General features: G+C 43.2%; 1 long non-coding RNA gene across 1 annotated transcript; it reads right to left on the bottom strand.

Moving 5' to 3' along the window:
- Window positions 1–539: 539 nt before the first annotated feature.
- On the bottom strand, window positions 540–9101 carry LOC148759016 (uncharacterized). Its single transcript, XR_016020349.1, has 2 exons — window positions 8912–9101; window positions 540–1070 (listed from the first exon to the last, which is right to left on the bottom strand). It is a non-coding gene; the product is annotated as an uncharacterized LOC148759016 (long non-coding RNA).
- Between the last annotated feature and the right edge of the window lie 6478 nt (window positions 9102–15579).

The following is a 15579-nucleotide window of genomic DNA, read 5'->3' as shown; positions in this document are numbered from 1 at the left end:
CTCCTCTCCTCTCCTCTCCTCTCCTCTCCTCTCCTCTCCTCTCCTCTCCTCTCCTCTCCTCTCCTCTCCTCTCCTCTCCTCCTCTTCTCCCTCCCCTCTTTCCTGATCTCACCAGGGCAGTTCAGCCACTCTTTTTGGAGTGCCCTATGTGGGCAAATTACTATACAGTGCTCTTTAGGAGATGCGAAGGTGAAGAAGACCCATCAATGTCAACCGAGAAGACCTTGAAAAGTTGAGAAAGTGAGATTGGAGCTGGGTCAGTGAGCCTGCTCTTCTTGGGGTGGGCCCTGAAACCTAGTCTTATTTAAGAATATGTCCCCTCTCTTTTGATTTCCAAATGTGGTGCTCAAACATTTCTGATTCTTAGATCCTAATTAATTGAGAAAACAAGGGAGCGAGGAGGATATCTATTGTGAAACGATTGTTGTCGGCTTCATGTTTGTGACTGCCACCATATATTTACGTCAGAACAATGTGGGACTGAAATTGGTTTCATTCAGGGATGGTGACAAGACCCAAGCCAGACCAATCAGAAATCTCCACTAGACTTTTTTTTTTTAATTAAAGGTTATTGGGGTGACGATTGTTAGCAAAGTTACATAGATTTTAGGAATACATTTCTATAATACATCATCTATATATCACATTGTGTGTTCACCACCCAGAGTCAGTTCTCCTTCCATCACCATATATTTGATCCCCCTTTATCTTCATCTACCACCCCCTCCCCCCTTACCCTCTGCTAACCACTAAACTATTGTCTGTGTCTATGAGGTTTTTTTCCTTCATTTGTTTGTCTTGTTCTTTAGTTGTTTTCAGTTTTATATACCATATATCAGTGAAATCATATGGTTCTCGACTTTTTCTGACTTATTTTGCTCAGTGTAATACTCTCAAGATCCATCCATGTTGTCGCAAATGGTGCTATTTCATCTTTTCTTATGGCAGAATCCAGTAGACTTTTGTTAGCATTATCAGTAAAGATGTTTCCGCTTTCTCTTGGGGACAGGTGCTGTAAGGACGCCGTAGGCTTAGGGCTGCTGCAGCCACCTTGCCACCACATGAAAAATCTGAAAATGAAGCCAAAAAGAGGTGTCCAGAACTGAGAGGAAGAAAGAGAAGCGTCCTTAATAAAAGCATTAGAATGCTGGATCTAGCCACACTTGAAGCCAGTGTATGAGTGATATGAGCCAGTAAATTCCCAACTTTGCTTTAAAGCTGGTTTGAATTGGGTTTCAGTGCCTTGCAAACAAAATATTCTAAGTGGGTGCAGCCAGAAGGAGGTACACTGAGTTGATCATATGGAACGCTGGGCCAAAGGATGACAGCAGAGAGGAGTCTGGGCAGGGACTTCTCTGTCTTGCTCACTGATTTATAGCCAGCACCTAGAACAACGCATGGCGCATAGTAGGCACTCAGTAAATATCCGTTGGATGAATGAAAGATAGAAGTAGGTTTGGATCAGGCGACTTGCAGTCAGATTTAGCTATCTTAAGCTTAGAATGTTGTAAAGGTATGTTTAACCATTTTCCACGCTTTCATAGATTTCCTTCTGTTTCCCCTTGGTTCTTAGTAAAGTTCCTTTAAAAAATTTAAGCTTGTCTTTTGTGAGAGAGGGGCAAAGAAGATAAGATTTATCCAGTCCTGGGCTGGAAAGAGGAACAGGGTGCCCTTGGAGGTTGGGTATTTCAGTGAGGTAAGGGAGGGGTCTGCATAGCACCGTGATGGGCGCTCTCAGGAGAGAGGGCCTGAGACCCAAGGAGAAGCTCTCCAGCTCGCTTCCAACCTTTTCGTGTCTCTCCAGCAGGAGGGTTTGTGTTATTTGCAGGGTGATTGTCACTTACTTGTGCGGACTTCTCTTTCTTTCTCTTCCCTTTTCTTATTTTCTGCTTCTCTCTCTGTCTCTCTCTCTCTCTCTCTCCTTCCCTCCCTCCCTCCCTCCCTCCCTCCCTCCCTCCCTCCCTCCCTGTCTCCCTCCCTGCCTCCCTCCCTCTTTCTCTCTCTCGTTCCTATTCTTATCGAGTAGCCTCTCTCCTCTCTCTTCTGCTCTCTTTTTTTCTTCCTTCCATTTTGCCCAACGATTCTTCCACAGTATTGTTCTCAAAGTTGAGACTTTCAAAGTCCGGTCACCATCGACTTCCCTCCCAAATCTCATCCCAAGCCCTACATCCTCCCTCTCCCACCGTTGTGCCAACTCTCAGGTGTGTTATGGAAAAACATGGGCCCAGAGCACATAGACTAAAGGAGCAGAGCCTCTGGAAAGAGTGCCAGGATCTCCCCCACTCCGCCGCCAGCTGGCTCAGAGCCGTGGGACTTGAGCATGCTCAGAGCATTGTGCCCCGTTCGCCCCCAGCTGCCTCAGCAAGGACGCCACTGTCTGTCCAGCGGGGGATGAGTTGGGGGCTGTGTGGGAGAACACGAAACACATGGTGGACCTCACAGGCCAGAGAAGGGCGAAGATGGAGGAAAAAGTGGCATCCTTGGAGTTCCGGATTCACCCTCATTTTCATCCCCAGAAGGCTGGATTTGGCCAAGTTCCTTCACCTTTTAAAATAAGTCTTAGTTTCTTTATTTGTAAAATATAGGTAATTGTGGTATTTACCTACTAGGGTATTTGTGAGGATTAGAAGAGTCAATGCATTTAAAGCACCTATTTAATAACTAATCATCGATAGTTCTTGGCCTCCTTCCATAGCTGTAGATATAAAGCGTGTCTAAATAACCCTTGTCTTCAAGAAGAAATTGGCTGCGGTCTTGATTCCCTTCCAGGACATCTGTGACTTTCTCAGCTTCATCGCAGTGGTCACAAACTCAAAAGCCTCATGGGGCCAGGGAAATAACGTAAACGAGGGAAACTGTTAGGTTCACTCCGTTGCACGGATAATAGGGAATGGTGGGGACCGTGGCAGACTGGAGAGTGTGTGCCTCCTCTAACCGGGCGACCTAATCCAACTTCTGTCAGTTGTTTCCTGTGGCATTGTGGGCCCAGAGTTACCGCATTGTTTACTCTTTTTTAAGAAAAGCTGAAAGTCTGGATTTTTAAGAGATCTGCTGAATTTTGCAATGTTGTCAAATTCATTCAGATTAAAAACAATAATGACAATAGCAGGAAACTATTGTAATTGATCAGAATACACACATTGATAAATCAAAAACATTCTTCCTTTTGGCTGTCTCTTTGGGGACTATGGCTTATCTTTTGGGATCCCTTTTGCTTGGGCTTCTGCACACAGAAGATGCTCCTTCACTGCTCTTTCACAAGACGTCCAATAATCTCACCGAACTTTTACTGTGAGGAGATTGAGCAAGGGCAGTTGAGGATCACAGAAAACTCACATCACACCATGTGTTTCTCTTGCCCCTCTGACCTACACTTCCCTCATTCCCTCTTCCTTTTTTCCTCCACTACCTCAGGAGCAACTAAATTCTCTTTGTCTTCCATGAAATTGTGAAGCCACTTTCTTTGAAGCTTTGGCACCAGCTGACATGTATCCCCCCACCCCCAACCCCGCCAAGGACTATCCCAGGATAGTTTCTGAGACGTTTCCCTATCAATGATAGTTTTTCTGAACGAATCCTTTGACCAGCTACTCAAAAAGAAAAAACACAATCCTCCATCTCATTACAAATGAATGTACTAATGAGCAAGGGATGCATGGTTTAAAATAAAGTGTCAGAAGATGTGGTCCATGCATTGAGTGCCATACATTGTGGAAGAGAGAGGTGCCTGATCCTGCCGGGTGGGGGGAGGGGGGCTTCTGTCTCATAGGTCACTTGATGTTCTGCAGCCATCTACAGTGGCCCACAGCACACTGGTGAGACAAGCTACAGCAAGTGGTTCGCACGTCTGTGTGTGTAGCCAGACTTATCTCTTTCAATTTTACAGAAATAAGATTAATGGACCTGGGGAGCAAGAAAAGGGGTTAACATCAGAAACAGGAGACTATGGTCATCATGAGCATAAGCTTGGAATCCCAAGTCTGCCATTTGGAAGTTAATGGGGTATATACTCTCTTTAAGCCTCAGTTTCCTCATCTACAAATAGGAGAACAGGACACTGTTTCACAGGGTTCTTAAAAGGATGTCATGGGAAACTATGTGTTAAGCACCGGTACTTTGTAGACACTGATGAATGCAGGTTTTGTCCTTCAGTATTCTACTCATTCTTCAAGGTTCGGTGTGGGCGTCACCGCCCTCAGGACGCTTCCTTTGCACTACCTGTCACTACGGCCATAGTGGGTTAGACAGTGCACTCTTCTCGGCTTCCTAGACTCCCTGGCATACCACGTGCATTACCCTTCTTGCACAGTATTGAGCAGTCTGTTTTTCTTTCTAGATCTCCTTGAATACTAGCAACCATCTCACATTCATCTTTGTCTCTTTAGCTCCTTAGCACAGTGCCACACAAATAATAGAAACTTAATAAATGTTTGTTAAACTAGGGCTCTAAAGTGAAGAGCAAATTTAAGTTTAGAATTTAGAAAAGCTTTATAAAATACTCTATTTCTGAAAAGGTTTCGTATATATATGTACATATATATAGTTTTATATATATATATATGGTTATATATGTGGTTTTATATATATAAAGGTTTTACATATATAAAGGTTATATGCATACACATATATGGGATATATATATATAATTTTATTACCTAACGTCAGTGCTTGGTCAAGTGCCAGCGCTTTGGAGGACATGAACAGAGGCAAAGCATGGAGTTTCACCTGGTGTCAACCTGAAAGTTGGGGCAAAATCTCAGAGAGAGAGAGAATAGAGCGGGCAGGAGAATGCCATTCCCTTGTGGAAAACGTCTTTGAGGGATGGCAATCAAATGTCCAGTGTACTTGAAAGTGTCTCTTCCAATCTGAAAATAAACTGAGCTTCCTGAACTGCTTTTGGAAAACCAAGGCTTGGAGGATTTTTCTGACTTTCTTTGTTCCTGCGTCAGCATTTGGAAGAGAAGCAGGGAACAATAAACAATGAAAAGAAACCGACTCTACTAGTAATCAGTAGATATGGGGGAGAAGGAGACAGGACGGCTAATGATTCTAACTTTTTAATTGTATGAAGTATAAAGAATTATGGAATTACCTAGAACTTAAGCTTTTCATCTTTTTTCATTTGATCTCTAGCCAAGTAACTACTGTAGAATAATTGAATATTCTCTGAGTCGTCAATAATTAGGCTTGCAATGTGATAGTTAAAAGCACTTTAAATTTTGATGAGATCATTAATAATACCTCTTGTCAGTGACTTAACTCTAGTTAATAACTTCCTTGTGACTTTCATCAAATAGATTTTCCTGGGGGATATTAATTTCCAAAGGTTTATGGATGTCCTTCAATTGTTAGCCAGTAACAGAAATAGCTTTTCTGCTGTGGTATGTTTTGAGGTTTTGCCCTTATTTCTAAGAAAAAGGCGATAATTGTGTAAACCAATTGGCATCAAGTTTTAACCTAAAACCTGAAGTAATATTTTCTAAAAAGAATAGCTTCATGTAATTTTCACGATAACAGCATGCCAACACCAACTATTCTAAAATGGCAGCCTGTTATTTTACGACTTATGTAAGTCTAATAGAGGAGAAAAAATCCTCTTACCGCCTCTCTTTGGAAACAGTTTCTTAGAATTTTCCTGACTAATACGGGATCACGTCAGTGTGCTCATTTCTCTTCTTCTGCAGCTCACGCCACACGACCAATCCAAACCCACTCCCATCCCAGAGCCAACCCGAGAGTCTTCAAAGTGAACTGTATTTGTATCTGCCCTGTGGTGGAGAGGAAAAGCTTAGGGAAGGGTCAGCAGAAAACTGCTCATCAAATTCTAGAACTGTTGAGCAGTGAGGCACCCTTCAAAGTTGAAAGAAAGCATTCGAGGGCAAGGAAGAGAGAACAGTATTATATATTGAATGGTAGTCATTCAGAATTTGTTACACCCCATAGGAACTTAGAACCTCAGTGCCAAACCCATATGTGTTTGTTGAATGAGTGAATGAATGAATGCAATAAATAGGGCCAAACAGCATTTGGATAAACTTACAAATGATCAATATGTATCTGATTAGGAAGTGAGATTCAATTTCTTTTAGGTTATAGATCCTCTCTTTCTCCTCTCCTCTTCCTCTTCTAATTATGTGAATTATTGGAAACGAGACTCTTTCCCTTGTAAACGGGAGAATCTCTTCCACTATTATGTTCTTAGAAAGCATAAACATATGTTCTTTGAAATCTCATCTTTAAAAAAAAAAAAAAAAATGATAGAGAGCTTTCCACAGGATCTCTAAGGTCTTTTAACCCTGAAAAGGGCTTTTTCTACAATACGTGGAGCAAAGTGCTGGGTTAAGAGACACTCCTTTGCTGGACTTTATGGTCCTGGTGGGGACAGGACACATTCAGAAATAAAGAAATAATGGGGGCCAGCCCGGTGGCTCAGGCAGTTAGAGCTCCATGCTCCGAACTCCAAAGACTGCCGGTTCGATTTCCACATGGGCCAGTGGGCTCTCAACCACAAGGTTGCCAGTTCAATTCCTCGAGTCCCACAAGGGATGGTGGGCTCCGCCATTGAACACAGCAAAATTGAACACGGCACCTTGAGCTGAGCTGCCGCTGAGCTCCCGGATGGCTCAGTTGGTTGGAGTGCATCCTCTCAACCACAAGGTTGCCGGTTCAACACCCACAAGGGATGGTGGGCTGTGCCCCCTGCAACTAGCAACAGCAACTGGACCTGGAGCTGAGCTGCGCCCTCCACAACTAAGACTGAAAGGACAACAACCTGACTTGGAAAAAGTCCTGGAAGTACACACTGTTCCCCAATAAAGTCCTGTACCCCTTCCCCAATAAAAAAATCTTAAAAAAAGAAAAAAAGAAAGAATGGTACAAGTGAGCATATGCTGAAGTCCAAACAATTAGCACGTCTATATGCTAGTAGCCCAAGAGACAAAAGATCCTGTCACCCACCCAAGGGAGACGCTAGCCCTGGCCTCTTGCTCCCATCCACTCCATTCTTCTGGCCATCATTTCACCAATTGCACCCTTTCTCTATTAACTTTGATGTCTCCATCTATCTTGGAGATGTCTCCTTGGCTCAACCTTTCCTGTTCTAAGCAAATACCAACTACCTCATTTGAGCAGTGTCTCACTCCAACTGTTGACATATCTTTCTCGGTTCTCTTACTGGAATTTCTGCGGTCATTACTTTCACTTTCTCATCTCTCTTCCATTCCTCAAGTCCATCAAGCCTCAGTTTTTGCCACTCCCTGTTCTTGGAGATGTTCCCTCTAAGATGTATGGTGGCCTCCTGGTACCAGCTGAGATCACTAGCCCCATCCTCTAGACACTTTGAGTTCTTGCTTTATGGGATGGACCACTCCTCTTCATTTGGCACTGTTTCAATGATCACCTGGGATCTCTTTGATATTCTCTGTTCCCTTGGTTCTCTGTTTTAATTCTCTTCCCACTTTTCTCAACATTTTCATCTTTTTGATGAAATCCTTGTTCCTCTGACCTCCCTTAGATGTGGTGTTCATGCCTTCTTTAGTCCAATTCTCATATCACTTATATGTTTTCTTGGGGCGATTAAATTTACTCTTACGGTTTTACCTAGAACTTATATATGTTGCCTCATAAAACTCTCTCCTTCCTGAGCATTACCCTTGTATGTTCAACTGTCTGCTCACAAGGCAGTTTTATTTCAGACATGATGAGCTTGGTGCTGCAGCTGGTGGGACCTAAGTAAATGAATAACTAACTTCAAAAATATGGAAACAACCCTGCAAAAGTGACATTAATATATTATTTAAAACATGTCAGTTTCATTACATAAGTAGATTTATTATTTTAAAAGCTCAATTTGTAAACAATTGAAATAATCATAACCAATCAAAAATTAAATGAGTTGCAAATAATTTCAAAACTCAAAATTATAAAAAGCTACTCAATTTTTTATGGCAAAAGTTAGATTTAATGTGAAATGTGGGTACATTTTAATATGTTTGCTATGATGTGGCATAGAGCTTCCAGAAAGAAGAGTGCGTGGGACTTTGAAGGTCTTAACAAACAGCCCTGCTTCCTGTATTATCTCCATCTGGATATTCCACAGGCATCTAAAACTTGGCATGTTCAAGGCCAAATTCATCTTCTTCCCTCTCTGGTATTCCCTGTTTTAGTTGGCATCACCCAGTCACCCAAGCTGGAAGTCATCTTTGCCAGCTCAATCTTATCCATGACTCCTCATATTCCCCCATTCAATCAATTGCCACATCTTGTTGGTTTTAGCTCATAATAATGTATTACATCCATTCATTCCTTCCCTTTGTCTCACATCATGGTAGTTCAAGCCCTGCTCAACTCTCACCTTGACCCTTCCAATAATCTTGTAAATGGTCTCCCTGCAGGGGCTCTGTCTGCTCTTTCCTTACAGTGGACTTAAAATTCAAATTAGACCTGTGACTCCCGCTCAAAATGCTTTGGTGGCTTGCTAGTGATTACAAAAGACAGTCCGAGCTCCTGAGCGTGGCCACACAGGCCTGCAGACCTGCTCTTACCGTTTCTCCAGTCGTCTTTTTCACCTCTCCCTGCCTGACACCGGGCAGTTAATCATTTGTCTTCTAGGCAACACTAGCCAGGACTCTCCGTCCTCTGGGCTAGGTCAAAATGACCTTCCTGCCTGGAATGCACTTTCCCCTTTTCTTACTTGACCAACTTCAGTTTGTTCTTCAAGATTCAGCTTAAGTGTTACCTGTTAAAGAACGTCTTTCAAGAATATCCCAAACTGGGACAGAATCCCCTCGCCTGTAGCATCCAGCATGTAGCTCTGTCTCACTTACCACACTGTATTGCACCAGTGTATTCTCGTGTCCTTCTCTGCCCACTCGGGTAGACCACAGTATGGCAGGGATGCTCTCTTTCTTACCTTCAAATTCCATTCCATACTGCAAGACAAGCAGCAGCTTCCTAATCAGGATTCTGGTATGGGCACCGTTTCCCAGATCGTAGTCATTCCGGAACCCACGTCTTGACTAGAGTACTCAGGTAGAGCGCAGACGCACCCAGCCCAGGCATCTCTCTAAAACAGTCCCTGGACAGTGAGTCTTTAACTCAGGGTTAACCAAGAATGAAAGAGCATGTGCTTTGGACTGGGGACCACATCTATTTACATAACGATTAAGACAAACCTAAGTGTCTGTGACTACATAGCGTGTGTGGCAGATATTTACTTCTCACTGCTTCTCACTAAGAATTTGCTCAAACGCCTTGGTCAGGTGTGGTTAGAGAACTATCTCTGTTCTGCTCTGGTCCAGATGTGTGTTTCCTTTCATTGTCCACTTCCTGCTGCTCCTGTTCTGGGGCCTTATGTTCTTATGGTCTCTGATGTTTTCACGCAGAACTCATTCCCTCTGGGTACAGAGATTCCCAGTGAAAACAAGCCTCAGTCTCTTCTTCTGTACTTGTTCTGCGTCCCTGTCGACTTCCGAAATAGAGTCTTCACCATCTACATTTAAGGAGGTTGCTTTTCTTCAGCACTCTGACCGAAGAAAGAGATTTGTTTTCTAAGGGCCTCATATGTCGAATTGCTGAATTTAACACACACACACACACACACACACACACACACACACACACGCCAACAAAAAACCAGAAAACTCTAGGATGCCTGGAGACATTTACATTTTTAGAAAAGTGTGATGTTTTAAAGTGTGTCCTATGCAATATAGTTACCTACATACAGGCATGTTATTTATCAAATTGAACTTGAGTCCTGTATTTTATCTGGCAACCTACTCTTAAGCTGCACTCTTAGACCCAGACATACTACACGTGCATATGGAACACGTAGGAATGTTTTTCACTTCCATAAGGAAATGTCCTCCTCCCACTTTGCCTACAGCAAAAATGCCCTTTTGTCCATCTCTCATTTCTCTACATGAAACATAAGTCCATCAAGGAGTTGTTTTCTTCTTTACAGTTAGAAAACGACATCACAGTTCTGTTGAAACCTGGCATCCAGCACCACATTTGGGTTTTAGGGAGTTCGGGGTGTTAGGTTCTATGGGAAACTGGAGGGGAGGCGCTCGATCTGAAGGGGGCACCACTTCTCAGCTTCAGCGTTGCCATTTGGGAACACAGGTTCAGTATTTTGAGAGTCCATTTTTGTTTTCAAAAGAAATGCCAGATACCCTGACTTAATGTGAAAACTCCAGAATTTTAATCATTGGTAATTAATTCAACTCTCAATAGAAGCAAATGAATGCAAACTAACACACACACACACACACACACACACACACACACACACACACTCACTCTATCTGGGGGCCTCTGCCCTTGATGGAAATGACTCTGCAGTTGTGCAGAAAGAGGACTAATTGTAGCAAGATCATTTTTCCACGTATCTTTCTTTCTTCCTGAGTTTTCTCTTTTGCTGTCCCCCAGTTAAGCAGGCCGTGGGAGTTTGCTTCCCTGTCTCAGGCAGGTATGTGGCAGATTACAGTGAATGCGAACGATTACCTTTCCTGGCTTTGTTTTCAAAATTCCATGCTGTGAAGGAAATTTTATAGTCTAGAGAGTTTTGAGGAGCGAGGGAATGGCCCTGAGGAAACCACGAAGAGTAAGATTCTTCCCAGACTTAAAAAATAAATAAAAAATAAATTCTCAAACAGTAGGAAGGGGGCAGAGGTTTGTGGTTTTTGTGAGCAATGGCCAATGTCCTTCTCCGTGCCGTCACTCCCTGGCAGTGCTCCAAGGAGGTGGCTGGATTCCAGATGGGACAGTGGCAGAGGAGGCCGAGAAGTAAACACAGGGCTCCCCAGAGCCCTTCACAATCCCATGACCTGAAGGGACCACTGAACATAGAAAACAGAAATCAGAGCTAATTGGTGAATAAAAGGGCCTCCCCACTTCAGGGTGCTACTTAAGACCCCAGAAACTACCTAATGCCAGCGTGAGGGGAGGTCCCCAAGTGACCGTGGTTGAATACCCCAACTGCACTGTGGAATGGGGACTTACAACTGAAATTAGTTGGTTTTGTAAAACGCCAAGAAGAGGCACAAAGCGGTAGGAATGCTCCCTGGAGCCCATAGGTTGAGGTTCCTACCTGCCACCCTTTGCTGCTCCCCAATCAAATGTATATAATGTGCTAACCGTGATTTGTATCTACTCTGGTGGCAGCAGCCCAAAGATTTACTGGCTTGATATTTCCACTCATGTGATGTATTGGGCACGTTGTCATCAGCTTGTGCTTTTTCACAGACTGAGACATGGAAACAGAACTCGTGCATTCCTCGGTATAATCAATGCCTGTGCCGTTACCTAGAAAACCCTAAGTGACCACCACTAGATAACCCACTAGATCACTACCTGCTAAACTCCTGACCTCCTGATGATGTTTCCCGAAACCCCTAGGCGGTGTTGCTATATTTAGCCTGGAATGTAGCACTTATAATTAATCCTCATAACAAAGAAACCTATGATATAATAATAATGATGATACTAACAGTAATTACTCTAATATATAATTATTTCACAAATGAGGAAACTAAGGCACAAAGAGGTGAAATAACTCATCCCAGAATATACAGCTGGTAAATTCCAGAGCTAAGACTTATGCCTAGAAGTCTGGCTCCAGGGTCTGAGCTTCTAAACTGCTCTCCCCAAGTGCTTCCAGGCCTTTCCCTAGGCTTGTCCTGCTTCCTGAAAGTTCTGGACTTGACCAGGTCAGTCCCCCCATTCTAAGCTCTCATGGCCCCATGTACTTTGCCTTCAGGATGTTTACCATAGTTCGTAGGGATTTGATTATTTTCCATCTCTCCTCTAGATTGTGAGCACCTAAAGCTGTGAGATAATGCAAAGGCTTTGCTCCCCGAGGCCAAGACGACAAGCTGTCTCTCTAAGCCCATTCTCCTCTTTTCCACCGTGATAGGCACATGGCAGACCCGCTCCCTGCATTTCCCGGCCATCCTTGTAGTTATGTGTGGCTACAGGATTAAATTTCTACAAAAAGGATGCGGGTACAGGTGATGGATGCCACTTCTATTTCTCCTTCCTCGTCTTGCCTGATGGACCCTACTGTATGTAACCCAGTGTCCATCATGCACAGGATGGAGGGTAACGCCTCTGGTGCGATGGCAGAAAGTGAGGGAAGAAACCTGGGTCTCCAGACAACCAAGTAGAGTAGAGCGAGCCGCCAACCTGAACCTTACCTCAAACTGCTAGATGAGAAAGAAATTCACCAGTTTTCTTCAAACCACTGAGTTATCTTGGTTCTCACTGTTGCAGTAGCCTCTCCCCATCCTAACTCACCACCGCATCTAGCCAAGTGTCTGGCACGGCGCAGGAGCTCCACATGTATGTATCAAGTATCCAAGTGAACTGTTGAGTAATCAACATGGATGTATGTCTTTCCCACTAGTCTGTGCACAGAACTTGACAGTCGGGACTGTCGTCTACTTCTTTTCTTGCACATCAAGCGCAAGCATTGAACACATAGCAGGTGACCAAAGAATGAATGAAGAAGTGATCGGAGAGAGAAATATCGGACATGTGTTATTCACATGTGTGCATCTTTTCACATCTTACCAGCTACAGAAGTACTTTTCAAATAATTCCTACATATTCTTATATAAAAAGCGATTCAACCTGAAGTTCATATATGAGGTACTTTCATGTAGATTAATGATCAAATCAAAGCAATTGGGAAAAGATAAAGCAACGTGTCGTGTTTAATGGACTTGATGTCAGGGGCCTGGACTCTAGTTGTATTTCTAGTCATGTCTGTGATCTCGGCCAAATCACCTCGTTCTCCCGGCACCAGTGTGCACATCTGTTAGATGAAAAGGATAAATAAGTTTTTCTTGAAGCGGCCTTTCAGTTCTGAAAGTCCATGATTCTTTATACTACACTTTTTATTTTCTGGCAGCATCTCAGTTTACACTCCTTAGATTCCAGTTCCTCTTGAAGACTCCTCTGTGCTTCATAGGGGTGGTTATTTTCATTTCCATGTAATAACACCTAACTCTGGGGCAGGCCCTGTGCAAAGCATGTTAAGTGCTTTTAACACTCACGGTAACCCTATAAGGAAGCATCGTGATTCCATTTAACACGTGAGCAAAGTAAAGCTTACAAAACTTAAATATTTTCCTAATGTCCCCTAGCTGGTAAATGCTGGGTGTAGGTACCAAATCCAAGTTAAATTGTTCATTCACGCATCCATCCAGCCATTCATTCAGCAGCCGTGTATTGAGCACCTAGTAGGTGTTAATATAAGTCGCTGTTTGAGCAGGTAAAATTGCAGCAGTGGGCAAGAATTACAGACAGAGCCGGTTTCTCCTGAAGCTGAAATCCTAGCTTCCTAGCTGGGGGTGAGACAAGCAATGAACAATTAAAGACATAAGTAAGGAAATTTCAGATAGTAAGTTATACGAAGAAAATAAGATAAAGCGACCCGATAGGGATGTGAGAAGACTATAGAGTAGAAATCAGGGTTTTTTTAAATAACATTTTTTTATTAGTTTCAGGTGCACAAAACAATGTAATAGTTAGACATTTATCATGTATATCCCTCACACAGTGACAACCCCCCTCCCCCCATCCACTACCCCTCTGACATCGCACACAGCCGTTACATTTCCACTGTCTCTATTCCTAATGCTGTACTCCGCTTCTTGTAACTATATATATAAAATTTAAGTTGACATTCATTATTGTTCAGCTTCAGCTTCAGGTGTACAGTGCAGTGATCAGGCATCTACATCATCCCTGAGGTGGTCTCCCTAACGAGACAAGTGTCCATCGGATACCCTACAAAACCTTTACAACATTATTGATTACATTCCCCAAATTGACTTTCGTATCCCCATGGCATCCTGTGGTTACTGACTGCTTTCTAATCCCCTCACCTTCCCCCTTATTCTCGCCCCACCCCCATCTAGCAACCCTCAGTTTTTCCTCTATGTCTCTGAGACTGTTTCTGATTAGTTCATTCATTTATTCTTTTCTTTAGATTCCACATATAAGTGAGATCATACAGTATTTGTCTTTCTCTGTCTGACTTATTTCACTTAACATAATATTCGTTCTCTAGGTCTAGAAATGAGTTTTACTAGGAGAATCCAGAGTTCCATTTTAGAAACATTACCTTTGAGACGTCGTTTTGATAGCTAAGAGAAGATTCTCCTGTTGCTTCTACTGATCATAATTGCTGTCACTTATTGGGTGCCTATTGCGTCCTTGGCACCAGTATACATTTCTTAAATATATCAACTTACTTAATCTTCAAAAGCAATCCTATAAGGCATTATCCCCATTTCATAGATGAGGAAACAGATTCCATAAATTTCTCAAAGTTCCGAAGCAAATAAGGGCAGAGTAAGGATTTAAACTTGCACAGTGTGGCTCCAGGGGCCTGTGATTTCCTCTCTTCTGTACTTCCTCTCTCTGCCAAGAGAACTATTAGACAGTGAGACGTCCGGGGACAAGGTGGGACAGTCAGAGTCATCAGCGTACATATGGCATTAAGACTGGACAGGACCGAATGGCAGAGAGACAGAAAGGCAAAGAAAGCATGGCCTGAGTCCTGGGTTGTGCCAGGATTTTGAGGTCAAAGGAAGGAAGAGGAATCAGCAAAGCATGAGAAGGAACAGCCTGGGAGATGGTGAAGATGGGGTACAACGAGGGGAAAGCGGGGTTAGCAGTAGCCAAGAGAGGAGAGAAATGCTTGCAACTAGGGTGTGAGGGGGGTCATCCTTATGGGAGGGTTGTTGCTGAAAAGTCCAATACGGTACGGACAGGGAGGTGGGAACATGGAGGACAGTGTTGAACTTGACGTGACTGACGTCGGTGCAAGGGGACAGAAGCCTAAGTGGGGTTCTGGAGAGAACGTGAAGTGAGGAGGTGAGGCATATCTAAGACAGATGTACATTGCTCTTTAGAGAGTCTTGCTGTGAAGGCGACCATTACAATGAAATGATATGGTAACAAGTAGACGATGTGTGGCCAAGGGAAGGACATGCGTGCATATACACATCCCTACATGTTAAAGACGGGGGACATGAGCGTCTGTTCGGTTTCTCTGATCGAAGAGCCCATGCTCTCAACCTCTATGCTGTACTGTCTCCCATAATTAAATTAATGAGAAGTGAGTAAATAGGCTTATTAATTTTGAAATAGACTCCAGATGTGATTAAAAAACAACAGAGCTATAAAACTATGTCAATTATGTGAAAGCAATCTTCAATGCTGGGATCATGCCGTCCGTTTCTTCATCTCTTCACCTCACGTACCCATCACGTAGACGAATAGGAATTCAGGGAGTGGCAGGGGCCTCTGTTGTGTTTCAGTGTTTGCCCCTAGAATGTCTGCTTTTGAACCAAGACTTGGCTTCAGCCTTCTCTTAGCTGTGTGACATCTGTGCTTGGGTAGTTTTGAAAGCCAAGAAGTTGCTTCATCATTTGGGAATTGGACCGTATACACACAGTCAAGCCTGAGTCAAAATAGAAATAAAAGCTGTGTTTATGCGCATATTGACATTAGATCATTCCGTCATTTATACAGCAAACATTTATCGAGTATCTGCTCTCTGATAAG

Source organism: Rhinolophus sinicus, chromosome 1 (genome assembly GCF_057876585.1).
Source record: "Rhinolophus sinicus isolate RSI-liver-muscle chromosome 1, RSI-T2T, whole genome shotgun sequence".
Classification (NCBI taxonomy): domain Eukaryota; kingdom Metazoa; phylum Chordata; class Mammalia; order Chiroptera; family Rhinolophidae; genus Rhinolophus; species Rhinolophus sinicus.
The sequence above is the reverse complement of the archived record's forward strand: the minus strand, read 5'-3'. Positions and strand labels throughout refer to the sequence as shown.